The sequence below is a fragment of the Lutra lutra genome, chromosome 1, assembly GCF_902655055.1.
Source record: "Lutra lutra chromosome 1, mLutLut1.2, whole genome shotgun sequence".
Classification (NCBI taxonomy): domain Eukaryota; kingdom Metazoa; phylum Chordata; class Mammalia; order Carnivora; family Mustelidae; genus Lutra; species Lutra lutra.
The window spans coordinates 100366484-100380405 of record NC_062278.1 but is presented as its reverse complement, the minus strand read 5'-3'; the positions used below and the strand labels follow the sequence as shown (position 1 = coordinate 100380405).

Sequence of the window (13922 nt, the reverse complement as noted above, 5' to 3'; positions counted from 1 at the left end):
ATGAATGGAATATTCTGGAAAATATATTTATTAAACAAAGCAGTTATAACCATGAAAGATGCCATATTTGATTTAAAAATTGGCAAAGTGTTATTATGATTACAGTTTAATAACGCAAACTATGGCCAACAGAATGTGAAGATAAAAACCTATTGTCAACAAGTCATCCTAGGTCATTTTCTACTTAAGAAAACTATTTTCATATGTTAACCTGATGACAGTAACAGAATTTTGTTTGTATAGCTACATTCAGTAATGTACAAAACATGTAATCCAGCTCAACAATGATTATTTCAGTCTTTATCCATATAATTACCTGACATGCCAGCAGATTGTGTACTGTTTGCAAAACAACTCTCACTTCCTCTTTTACTAAGAGAGAAAACTGAAAAATATCTGCTTTCCTTGGATGACCTGTGTTTTTCTGTTTTTAAATTAAGAAATTTAAGTCACTAACATGGTGAAATGAGTGATAGTAACATCTTAACAAATATACATTTATTAACAACTTCTAGAAATTATTTTTCAGCTTCCAATCTTAAATTTAGGATTGGTATTTCTGGACTAGAAAAGACAGTAGGAATTAGGTGAGCCCTTCTTTTGATATCTGAAGAAACTGGCCTAAAAATGAGCTGATTAGAGTCAGTGCTTGTTTTGGTCTCCATGCCCTCATTTCAAACCACTAGGTAACTTTTCTAAAGTGCCCATCAAAGCTGACAGTCATCAGAACACAAAGATGGCTAGCACTTTGCAACCAAAAGAGCCAAGGGGGAAATAGAGATGTATAAGTGAATTTTCTCTCAGCTATGCTGTAGGGCCGTAGATTTCTGTCCCTTACAAAGTCTACACATTTTAATGAGTTTTTTTGAAAAGGCCAAAAATAGTAGAAACATGAACTCTTAACAGTGTATTTATAGTAACAGTACTCTTTCACATGCAGTAACAAATACTCATATACATATTGCTTTCTTTGATAAAGTTAGTTTCATATCTATATAATTTAACTTTCTTAAGTGAAAATCTCTCCCATGCTCCCCTTACTGGAATTATTATTATTGTTGTTGTTATTATTATTATTATTTACGATTTTATTTATCTATTTGACAGAAAAAGGGAGAGAGGCAGGCAGAGAGAGAAGCAGACTCCCTCTGAACAGGGAGCCTGATACAAGACATGATCCCAGGCTGCTGGGATCATGACTTGAGCCAAAGACAGATGCTCAACCAACTGAACCACCCAGGTGCCCCTGAATTTATTCTAACTTTTAAATAGAGGTCTTTAAATATATGGAAAACCTTAAAAATCTCCCCCCCCATCCACTTTGTGTTTTTTGTTTTGTTTTGTTTTGTTTTAATATTTCACTGCTCCCGATGTTCCAAACTACACATGATTTATTCTTTTTATTTTTTTCCCATTCACTAGTTCTGATGGGTTTCAATAATGAGACCAAAGTCAGGGTTCAATTTCCAGGTGGGATAGAAGGCTTATTATTGAAAACATTTCCTTTCTGGGGGTGCCTGGGTGGCTCAGTCAGTTGAGCATCCAACTTCTGATTTTGGCTCAGGTCCTGATCTCTTGATGGGGAGATCTAGCCCCACCTCAGACTCCCTGCTGGGGCTGCGGGGGTTGGGGGGAGCCTGGAGTCTGCTTCCCTCTCTCCCTCTGCTCTTGACCCCAGCTTGCACATTCTTTCTCTCAAGATAAATAAAGCTTAAACAAATAAACAAACAAATGAAAAAACATTTCCTTTTGGCATCTCCATTTTCATCCTAGTTAGTGATCTTGAAAATATGCACAGCTAACCAAAAGGAAACCAAAAACCTCAACACAAAAAAATGGCTTAGTATAAACAATCATCACTACTAGAAAAACTGAGTCACATAGGGCCTTGAGTCAATAGAATTATCTTTTTGTGTGTATTATGGTGGTGTCAAAGGATAGTGGTGCACATCAGTATTTAATTGATTTTGTAAATGTTTCAGAAATAATAAAAATGATATGAACAAGGTCTAAGTTAAGCATAATGGCAAAATGGTTAATACCTTCTATTTTTACTATGATGCCACCCTGTAAGCAATTTATATTTTACATAGAATAGACATTGAGTAAACCTGTGATAGAAAAATAAAGATCATTAGCATTTCCATAAGTTCAATCCATTACAAAACCTGTAATATCATTAAATCAATCTGTGTTTAGGAGACTTATCTAAAAGACAAATTCACAATCCCTACACAACTGCTATAAAAATGTTTAAAGGACTGTCTCATTTTGCATTCGAAGGCTATGCCAAAGTCTGTAGAAGCATGAAGGAGAAAGAAACACTGGGGAAGAAAAGGAAAAGCAGAACAAAAATATTTCTCATGCCTGCACTGCGGGTTCTTTGTCTCATTATAAAATGGATTTGCTTTTCAATAAATAAAGCATTGGGCAAGGGACTCATTTTGCAGGTGAACTCCTTGTGATAAATTACATATTCTGAAATTTAGAAAAATAAATATAGAAAATGTAGATTTAGGGAAAAATGGAACTAATGCATTTTATTGAAGAGATTAAGGAGGAAAAAAGATTTCAATAAAAAAATAAATTAACCGTAGCCTACAATCTGAAGTTGCAAGGTATTATCTTCCATTAAATGAAAAATTAACAACAAAGACAAATATCTGTTGGGCATGACACACAAGAGACTACACGTCTGGTAGCAATGGGAATCAAAAGATAAGATTCTCATCCAGACTTTGCCATGACATGGCGACCTTAGGCAAAATCTTTAACATGACTGCACTTCAGTTTCCTATTAATGTAAGACATCTAGATTCCTTTAAACTTAAATTTCTCAGATTTTAGTTTCTGTACTTTTCTGCCTCAAATATAACCTGTTCTTCAAATTCTAACCATTGTTTCTCAGTCCTGGTTGCACATTAAAATTACCTAGAAAGCTATTTACATTCACTGCTGCCTCATCCCCAGCCAGTACAATTAAATTTGAATCACAAAATTGACCTTAAAAGATACCTTTTAACAAAATCCCTTTAACTGGGAGTCAACCTCTTCTCTCTTTTGGAGGATTGACTGAAAAGAAAAGCATAATCACGGAGTTTTAATAGATTTTAGTTTATAACAAATTTGAACTACATGGTAACTATTACCTGATTTTATAACATTTCAGACAACTTTTTCTTACACTTGGAAGTAATACATATTATAAATTAGTAGATAATATATTGAACCCCTTTTCTGCCTTTATTTCTGTAGGCTCCTTTGTCTTTAACAACAAAATAGAGATGAAGTTTTATTGGTGTGTCTATGTGAATCTACCAAGGAGGACACAAATGTGATTCTATCTCAAATTATGAGTGGAAAAAGTTTTCAACAACAGAAACACTTTAATAGAGTAGAGAGAAAAAGTATAATTATAAATTAATACTAACCATCCATGCAAAATATCAAGAAAATGTATGAGAAAAATATAACAAAATTTAACAAACAATATGGGGTAACTGATAACTTAAAAATACTGTTATTTGCTTTCTATTTTTTTCAACAATGTGCATGCATTATTTTTATAAATAAAAACACTTGAATTGAAAAAAAAAATATACATATAGCCAAAGTTTCTGTGGAACTCTCATCTGAAAAACATTTGGCTTAAAGCCTGAATTTTCCTTATGCTCATGAAAAAGTCCAGCTTCACAATACACCTGCTTCCTCTCCTCTGTGCAATTTCTTTTTATATTCATTGAGTAAGCTGCAATTCAATAGCTTTTGTGGTCTTCTTCTCTTTTCTCTCCATTTGGTATGGCATGAAAGACATTTCAAAAAAACAACACAAACAACTCAATTGCTTGTTAAATTTTATGTTAAGGATATGCACTGACCCAGCAAAATCACCACAGACAGCCAGACATGCTGCTGAAATTTAAGCATCCTTGCCCACCTATTTGTTTACAGAGAAAGTAAGTAGTGACCTGAAATTGCTTTGCTCTTCTCTGACACTTCAGCTAGAGAAACCACATCAGGAGAAAGCAAGGGAAGTATGTTAGGTTTTCCTCATGCTCTTTGTCTCAAGGAGAGCCAAACTGCAGTAAGTATTAAGAACAAACTCAACACAGTCCTTTCATGTATTGAAAGACAGAGCTGGGATTCAAAAACAGGAGAGGCCAGACCTGCTGTGTTGCCTCATCTTGCCCTACAGGAAGAACCGTCAGTGAACACCCAGTGGTTTCAGGGGTAAGATGATCTGAACGGTATTCTTCAAAAATTATGAACATTTTATCTGAATTTATGCTGAAGGAAAATATCTTTGTCCTGAATGTGACAAAAAAAAAATCTCCTTTTTTTGTTATTCCCTCAGTTCTTTTCTGACATTCTCAGTAGCAATGTTGTTTTCAGGTAAGCAAAAAGACAGATAGCAGTGGCTCTGACCTTTTTTGGCCATCAGAAAAGGGAAACCAGCCCTCCTTTGTCCTCCAAACATCAGGATTTCTCCTTCCAGTGGCTTTGCTTTTCTTGCAAGCAAACCTCACCAAATTCCTAGTTTATAGCACCTACTTCTAACCAAGGTGCTGGGGCATGAAATGTTCATTTGTATTCCGGGAAGACCTTTGTCAGATTTAAATCTTTTGGCACTTAAGAAAGAAATAGCTCAACACCCTTTGGAGCTGCAAGGTTTTTTGTTTTGTGTTTTTTGTTCATTTGTTTGTTCTGTTCCTCTTCAGCTCTTTCCCTCTGTCCCTTCAGGATACATAAAATATAGTGGCAATGTAAGGAACAGTTGACATAACTTGCTGAAGGGATCAGTTGGTAAAGTTCCAGACTTGGAGAATGTGATCCTGGGTTTAAGCACTCTTCCTTGCCAGCCTTGTGAGGAAAAATTTTCCTTTGGATTCTCTCTCACCAAGAGATGCTAAGCTATAGGGCAATGCTCTGAAGAGTATAATGCCTTTATTAACCCTGAGGAAATGCTCCAGCAACTTGCTTTGTAATTCAAACTTTTATTAGAAAACATAGAGATAATATAGGCTGTAATTTATTGTTCCACAACATCAAAAATAGATGGCTATGTTTTAAAGTTATAATTAAATGAATACTTAAATAAAAAACAAGCAGTATACCTCTTAGGTGTTTTAGGATGAGAAACAAATGAGGGTTGGAGAAAGAAGGCTGGGTAAAGCAGAAATCAGACCTATGCTAAGAATAGAGAAGAAGGCAAATGAGCCTGTCTTTTGCCTTTCTCTCCAAATTAGGATCACCTTTTCTCTGACCAACCCAGTTACAATAGCAAAGTCTTGTCCTGCTTTAGACATACACACACAACATGATTCCCTCAAAAAACTTTCCTTACTTCTTATTGATGCACTCAATTTCTCTTTAGTGGGAATAACACCTTTCCTATCCACAGCTAGAAATAAAGGCTTAGAAAACAAAGGCTGATTTGAGCAAATGCATAACTTAAAAAATGTTCTCACAGACTTGCTATAGAAAAGTAAATGTGGGGCGCCTGGGTGGCTAAGTGGGTTAAGCCTCTGCCTTCGGCTCAGGTCGTGATCTCAGGGTCCTGGAATCGAGTCACGCATCGGCCTCTCTGCTTGGCAGGGAGCCTGCTTTCTCCTCTCTCTCTCTGCCTGCCTGTCTACCTACTTGTGCTCTCTCTCTGTCAAATAAATAAATAAAATCTTAAAAAAAAAAAAAAAAGAAAAGAAAAGCATAAATGAGTCATGTCAGATACCCAAGAAGAACTCAGAAGACAAGACATGAAAGGGTCTTCACTGGATGCGGAAGGAGCAAAAAACAAAGGCTCTGGTGGCATTGAAGTCACAGGTAGATAACTGACATCATATCTTTGTTAATTCTGATTAAAAGTTAGAGACTAGATAACATTAAAGGGAAATGTTTTCTCCTTCACAGAGTACCTAGGAGAAGAAAGAGTCCCATGAGTTTGGAATCCTTTACTTAGCTCCAATTCCATATAGATTAGCAGAAACTACGGACCTGCCTCAGTCACGGATTTTCCAGAAAACAATATAGTTCATGCTAACCAATGTTGGCACCATATTCCTGTTATCACTTCTGTAGGTCTACTTTCTCTCTTGTTGGGACCGTTGTAGTAGCCCTCTAATTGGTCTCAATGATTCTTATCTATCTCCTATTTCACCACAGGAGTCACCTTTCTAAAACACAGAACTGAGGAGGATGTGTCCATGCTTAAAATCTTTTCATTCTGCCTCATCATATAAAGAATCAAACCCTAAACATCATGTAGGTTTGTTTTTTTTTTAAAGATTTTATTTATTTATTTGACAGAGAGAGATCACAAGTAGACGGAGAGGCAGGCAGAGAGAGAGAGAGGGAAGCAGGCTCCCTGCTGAGCAGAGAGCCCGATGTGGGGCTCGATCTCAGGACCCTGAGATCATGACCTGAGCCGAAGGCAGCGGCTTAACCCACTGAGCCACCCAGGCGCCCCACATCATGTAGGTTATAGTTTAGCCAGGAATATATAACCTAACCCTAATCATAAGGAAATATCAGACAAACCCAAAATGAGGAACATTTAACTTAAAACAGTGAGATGGATAGAAAAGGAAATTAAATATTTCAAAAATTTCAATGTCATAAAGGATAAGAAAAAAGAAATTACAATAAGCTACTCCCTCAGAACCATTAGGATGGCTACTATCAAAAAAAGAAGAAAATAACAAGTGGTTGTGAGGATGTGGAGAAAGTGAACCATTGTATACTGTTTGTGCAGATGTAAAATGGTACAGCTATAGTGGAAGACACTATGGAGGTTTCCTAAAAATTAAAAATAGAATTACCATTATTATCCAACAGTTGTACTTCTAGGTATATGTCCAAGGGAATTGAAAGTAGGATCTTGAAGAGATACACTCATGTTCATAGTAGTATTATTCACAATAGCTAAAGCATAGACACAAGCCAAGCGTCCACAGATGGAGGAATGCAAAAGCAAAATGTGGCGTATACATACAATAGTATATTGTTAACAAGGCAGAAAATTCTGACATATGCAACAACATGGATGGATCTTGAAGACATTATGCTAAGTGAAATAAGCCAAATGCAAAAAGACAAATACCGTATGATTCCACCTACATGAGCTTCCTAGAGTAGTCAAAATCACAGAGCCAAAAAGTAGAGTGGTAGTGGCCAGGTGTCAGAGGAGAGACAAGAAGGGGGAGCTATTGTTCAATGGGAATAGAGTTTCAGTTTTAAAAGGTGAAAAAGTTAGGGAGATGGATGATGGTGATGGTCAGTCACACAACAATGTGAATCCATTTACTATCATTGAACTACATCCTTGAAAATAGTTAAGATGTGAATTTTATGTGTATTTATTTTACCACACTTTAAAAAAAATGAAAAAAATGTAAAAAAAGAAAGATAAAGAAGGGCTATGCAAATGTTCCAGATTAATGAGACTGAAAAACAGAATAACAAAATGTAACACTGGATCCTAGACAGGTTATTGTACTGGAGAACAATAAAGGCTATAATGGCTACTATTTCTCTAGGGAAAACTGGAGAAAAAAAATTAGAATGTGAACAGTAGATCAGACAAAATTTTATTAATTAATTTTATTATAATTTTATTATTGTTAAATTACTGCAGTTGATACTGCATTGAGCTATGTAAGACTATTTCTGTTTTGGGGAATGCACAATGACATATTTTTTTTTAAGATTTATTTATTTATTTGAGAGAGAGAGAGAGTAGCAGCAGCAGCAGAGGGAGAGAGAATCTCAAGCAGACTCCACACTGAGAAGAGTCCAATGAGGGCCTTGATCCCGTGACCCTGAGAGCATGACTTGAGCTGAAACTAATAGACCCTTAACCAACTGTGCCACCCAAGCACCCCTACAATGACATATGTAAGGCAAAAGGACATGAGTACATAACTTACTCTGAAATAACTTAGATTATAGATAGATAGATAGATAGATAGATGAGAGGTAGATGAAAAGATAGATAGATAGATATTTTTATCTACATCTATATCTTAGTATCTATCCATCCAGCCACCCAGGGAGAGAGAGAACAAATGACTGATAACTGGGGGAAAATATTAACCATAGGTAATTCTGGGTAAAAGGTTTATAAAACTTTATATTGTTATTTGTATTATTCTATTCTTATTACTGAAAGTTTTCTGTAAGCTTGAAGTTGTTTCCAAATAAATTGTTAAAAGAAAAAAAAAAGACTTAATTCCCACATTCTACATATGGAATTTGAGGTCCTTCAAATCTGGCACAGCCTGTCTCCCCAGCCTCCTTCCAATTCCATTAACACTGTACTGTAACATTCTGAATCACAGCATGGATTTTCGTTCAAGACCTAACTTTGGTATTCTTCTGCATAATAATTACCTACTGATCTTATAAAGCCCAGATCAATTATCATGCCCAGGCTTCCCTGTGAGAATAAAATGGTCACTTTTGTCCCTACTGGGATGTAGATGTAGATATATATACTTATTACTGTGTTTATAAGGTCAGAATATGGCACAATTGTTTATATTATGCCCATATTATAGTTCAAAGTTTCAAATCAATGAATGATTAATAGTTAATCATTGATCAATCATAATTATTAATCATTAACTAATAAATACTAAGTGACTATGGTTTTGTAAAAGATTCATATAGAAACAGATATAAATATATATTCATGTATTTTAAACCAGATAATGCTTTTCTGCCTCTGACTTATTTTTCCATCTACTCTCTTCTCGTACATAGTTATTATGTAGACATAAGAAGCCTTCTAAATCTACATTTTCTGAAGAGATGCTTATAAGTTATTAAAATGGAGAAAAGTTCCCATATACATATTAATAAAGTTCAAGTCAACATGAGCATGTGTGTATATTTATATATACACACACAGAGAGAGAGAGAGAGAGAAGTTCCAAGGAACAGAGTTTAATTTTGTTAAAGCAAAAATTGTATTTCTGTAATTACTTTTGTTACAGACTCTACAATATAGCCATGGCTATATATCTTCACTGAATATCTGTTTTATAGCTAAAGATATTACAAAACCACAATGAAAGCCAATGATCTGATTTTTAGTTCTGGTGTTTGGTGTTTCTGGAAGATATTGAATTTATGTGTTAAAGAATTAAACCCTCTGTTTATCCATGGCCCAGCTCCTGTGTACTATATACCTAGCAATTTTATCAAATAACTTCAATTTCTACCTAGAACAATAAATTTCTCTCTGGATAAGAGCGTGATTCATTCACTGTGTTCAATCTATCAAGGTATTTTAACAGTGAAAAAATCTAAAATGCCAGATTTTGACAGTCTTCATACCAGTATTTTGCTGTGAACTTATAACATGCCCCAAATCACCAGATAGTGTGTGCTCCTGACACATGCATTATATTTAATCACTCTATCAAAATCAAGTAGGACTTCTCATATTGTGTCCAACATCACAGAGCTAAAAATAAAAACAAAAAAAAACAGAAACAGAAACAAAACCATTTTACTGTGTGGTATAAGAAAGCATTGGAGAAAAGATTCATTTGGCCAGGTATGTAAATAAGGTTTAGAAATAGTTTCTGAATGTATGTATTTTACATTTTTTACATTAAGTAATGTGTTATTAATTATTTCAATGTTTATTATCTTAAAAGAGAAATAAATGGTTTATATAAACTTTCATTAGAATGCTAAAATGTGGGACACCTGGATGGCTCAGTCAGTTAGACGTCTGCCTTCAGCTCAGGTCATGATCCCAGGGTCCTGGGATAGAGCCCCACATCAGGCTCCCTGCCCAGCAAGGACCCTGCTTCTCCCTCTGCCTGCCATGCCCCAAGCTTGTACTCTTGTGCTCTCTCTCTATCTCCCTCTCTCTTTCGCTCTTTCTCTGGTAAACAAATAAAAACAATCTTTAAAAAAAATACTAAAATGTGTTTAAACAGTAAACATCAGGTACCTAAAAAATATCAATAAAGAATTATTAGATGGCACTTTCATGGTGTGAAATGAAAATGTTGTCCTTCACTTTAGCCATATGCCTAAATTTGTCCTTCCTGAGGTGGGTGTGGAAAGAACAAACAACTCTTAGTTAGACACAGATTTTTCTGTATCATAATTAGAAATGCAGATGGGAAGTTTAAATTAGGCAATGGCTGACAGGAGGAAAGACATTTGCTTTATAACTGTTGGGAGTGATTTCAAGTTCAAATCCTTTGAAATGAAACAAGGTTCATTTGTCACAGAGTGTAATACAATGGCACATGGTCTCCTTAGTTGGCTCAAGCTTGGTTAAGACTAAAATGCATTTCTGGGACAAAAGGCAAATGAAGTACAGACACTGGTAAGGGATGTTCAGAAAAAAAAAATTAATTCATTTTAAGTTTCCTAAATCTAACATATTAAAGCTTTCCAAATCTCTTCAAGAACTCATCTAATATTTCTCTGCGATAGTTTTTACCTTTAAAAGAAGAAACATCTGCTATGCAATAAGATGTGATTCTTTTAGAATTTAAGATTATATATATGTATGTACATTTAAAACTGAGTGTCTTGAAACTTGGGGAATATATATATATATATATATATATATATATATAATTATTTTAGATTTCTCTAATCTTCTTTTTCCAGTCAAGGACTTACAACTGGGAGTCTATACATAATTCCTCAAAATAATTAGAAATATTGGTATGAATCCTTGATATTATATCTAGCTTGATTTAAGTTTTCAGAGTTTTAAATTGCAATATGATAACATGGTATTTATTTTTATTAAAGTTAAATATTAGAAACTAAGGAATATGATTTCGGCCTTCTCTCACACAACTGATATGGGCCTAAGATTTGTATCCATAAAACTATTAGATAACAGTGTTTAATCTAAATGTTACTTTCGATTATTCATGTATATTAAATGAAAACAACAATCTTAAACTGCCTCTATAATAATGTTGATTTGTACATACAGTGATGAGTAGTATCATCATAGTAAAGATACCAATATTGTCAAATGACGCCTAAACTACTAAAGAAACATTGTTAGTGAGCAAAATTATAGATGTTCCACCTCATTAACTAGAAAAAGTGTGTATTCACAGAATATACTCCTAGATTTTCTTTTTCTCTTGCATGATGGCGTTCACAGAAATCTTCTCAACTCCTGATTTTGCTCAGTGATAAGATAAAATATACATGAATCAGACAAATCTAGAGTATTAGCTTTGCTAGAAATGTGTCCATTTGAAATGTGTCCAATGTGAAATGAGTTCATTATTCTCTGGTTTCTAATTCCTGCTTTGCTACTTGACAGAATCATTTCTCCTCTCTCAATTACTGAATTAACTTCCTTCTCTTTTCCTCTCTCCTTCCCCCCATCCTCTTCTTCCTTGTAGTTCTGATACTTTATTTTTAGTTTTATTTACTACCCATATGAGCTTCTGTTTTTACCTATCTTGATGGTTTTATCAATTTTTCTGAATTATGTACTAATACTATTCTTTATTGATTCATAATTTTAAATACTGCATTAACATAAATTTAAAGATAGATTTAGTTCATAAACAACCATCAAATTAATTACTTCTTTTACCCCAAACACAGTCATAAAAACTATTCTTCATCCCTGCATATTTTTAAAATTCAAAAATACTTAAATCTCTATTTTTAGTTTCATCAATTCTTAATTGTATCTCAATTCTCCCCATATAGAATTAATATATTAGTGCTCCTATGCTTCTCAAATCTCCAAATATGTGACATTTGCTACTTTTATATTGACAAGATTCCCATTATTTACATTCTATTGTATTACCATAATTATTTATATACAGCTTTATTTCAAAAGTTGAAAACCAATAAACATTATGTATAACATTTTAACTATGTAACTATCATTCATTATTGAGGCAAGTAGGCTATCAGAATTATATACATTTCTGACCAATGAAACATAAACCTATTCCACTCTAAAATACTATTCATATAAATTTTCCTTTCTTACCTATTGATCAAAATCAAGTAACACATCAGTTAACTTCAGGTTTTGGTTTTGTTCCCCTCTCTGTGGAATTTCTGATTTTTTTTTTTTCTTTTCCTCCTCCTTACTGGAGTGAAGAAACACATTCTGTCTTCAAATATTCCAAATATTTGACAGCTTAGTACTTGTTCTATTCATTGTGTGAAATCCATCCCCTTCTTAAGTTTCAGTGATTTCATATTCTATTTTAAACTGGAAGTTTCATATTTAAATTATAACTTTCATATGAACTTGGGGTTTTGCTTTGATCTTTGTGTCCTCCCAGATGCCTCTGTCCCTCTGCTTCTTATTGGACCTTTGTTTTTTGGATAGCTGTATAACTTCACTCGTATTTCTTCCGTTCAGTATTCTTTTGAATGAGAATCACTGTCTTCTGTATTCCATATCACCCTTTTTCTTATTTTTCTCCTCATTTTGTAACATCTAAAGAAACTTTCTAAGAATACATGAGAAGTAAGCTTTGCGAACCCATGTAGTAGAGGTCCTGATTCTGTTTGCAAAAATGATTGATTGATAGAGTGGGTTTAGAATTCTAGGTTTAAAATAACTTTCTCTAAAAACTTTAAAGGCATTTCCCCATTTTCTGATACTATCCTAACTTGCTGATGAGAATTCTGATTCCAGTCTTATTCTCATTCATTTGTAGATATTATGCTTTTTATTAATTTGTCATTTGTTTTTAATCTTTGGAAGATTTGGATTCTTGTTATAATAACAAGATAGTATGTTTCTTGTTGTATTAACATAGCATTTTAGGAATGATTTATCAGAATAGAATTACTAGAAAAGGGCCAGCCTTGCATGTTTTTAAGTAAGACAATTACTTACTTTGTGAAATTTTGGATGGCCCTAGAGGTCTATGTTCTCTTCCAGTATTCACCCAACAAGTTATATAAAAAACAAGCTCTTCCATACTTGCCTAACATGTTATACATGCCCATAACGATGTCATTTAGTTGGTATAAGCACAGCTCTTTTTAAAGGTTCCTGTAAATATGTAAATTAAGAATAATAGGTTATTACCAGGTGTTCCTTGAGTGTCTTAGCCAGTGCATTAAGCACTGGAGGTATACTGATATCCAGAAACTAGTATATAATGGTCAATCAATGTAAGATCTTGGAATGAGAGAGGCAGACAAATGAGAAAACTAGAGGCAAAAGAAGATAGAGGACTTAAGGTTCAGCTCTAGGAATGGAGTGTAGGGAGGAAGTATAACATAGAATTTAAGGGAATAATCTCTGAAATCAGACTGACTGGCTTCAGATTCCTCTGTAATACTCACGTGGCCATAAAAAGCTACTTAAACTTTCTAAGAAATAAGTGGATTTATATATAACAAAGCATTTAATATAATGCCTAGTGTGTAGTAGCCACCCTACAAATGTTAGCCATTATATTATTATTATTATTATTATTGCCATTTAGTAATTGCGCAGCCTTCGCCGAGAGACTGAAACTCTGATCATTAACACTGTCATGGGGACAGTGGAAGTAATGATTCCAATGTGACAGGATTTTAAATGAGCAAACCATCCAATATATAGAATTATAAATGCTTGTTATCATGGAGTACCTATATGCCAGTGTAAATTCATTAGCAGTAATTTTTATAGCCCACATTTCAGAAACACTTTTAGAGTAGTGCGAGGCTTGCTAATATGTTATCACTATCAATGCCACACCATTAAGGGTGTAACAAAGATGTTCCTCCAAGGCAGTAAGTAACACCCACACCCAGGGCCTTCACGATGTTGAATAAAACGATCCAAACAATCAATTTAACTTCAAATGTGTTTCAACTTGTAAAACTCTGAGTCATTAACCTTAACAATGTCAGTGTGCTCTTACTACAAAACTCAACTAAATGAGTGTCCAGGGGAA

General features: G+C 34.2%; 1 protein-coding gene across 8 annotated transcripts in view; it reads right to left on the bottom strand.

Annotated features, from left to right (window-relative positions):
- NAALADL2 (N-acetylated alpha-linked acidic dipeptidase like 2) overlaps window positions 1–13922 on the bottom strand; it is a 1357959-nt gene that overhangs the window by 183806 nt on the left and 1160231 nt on the right. The window lies entirely within an intron of this gene.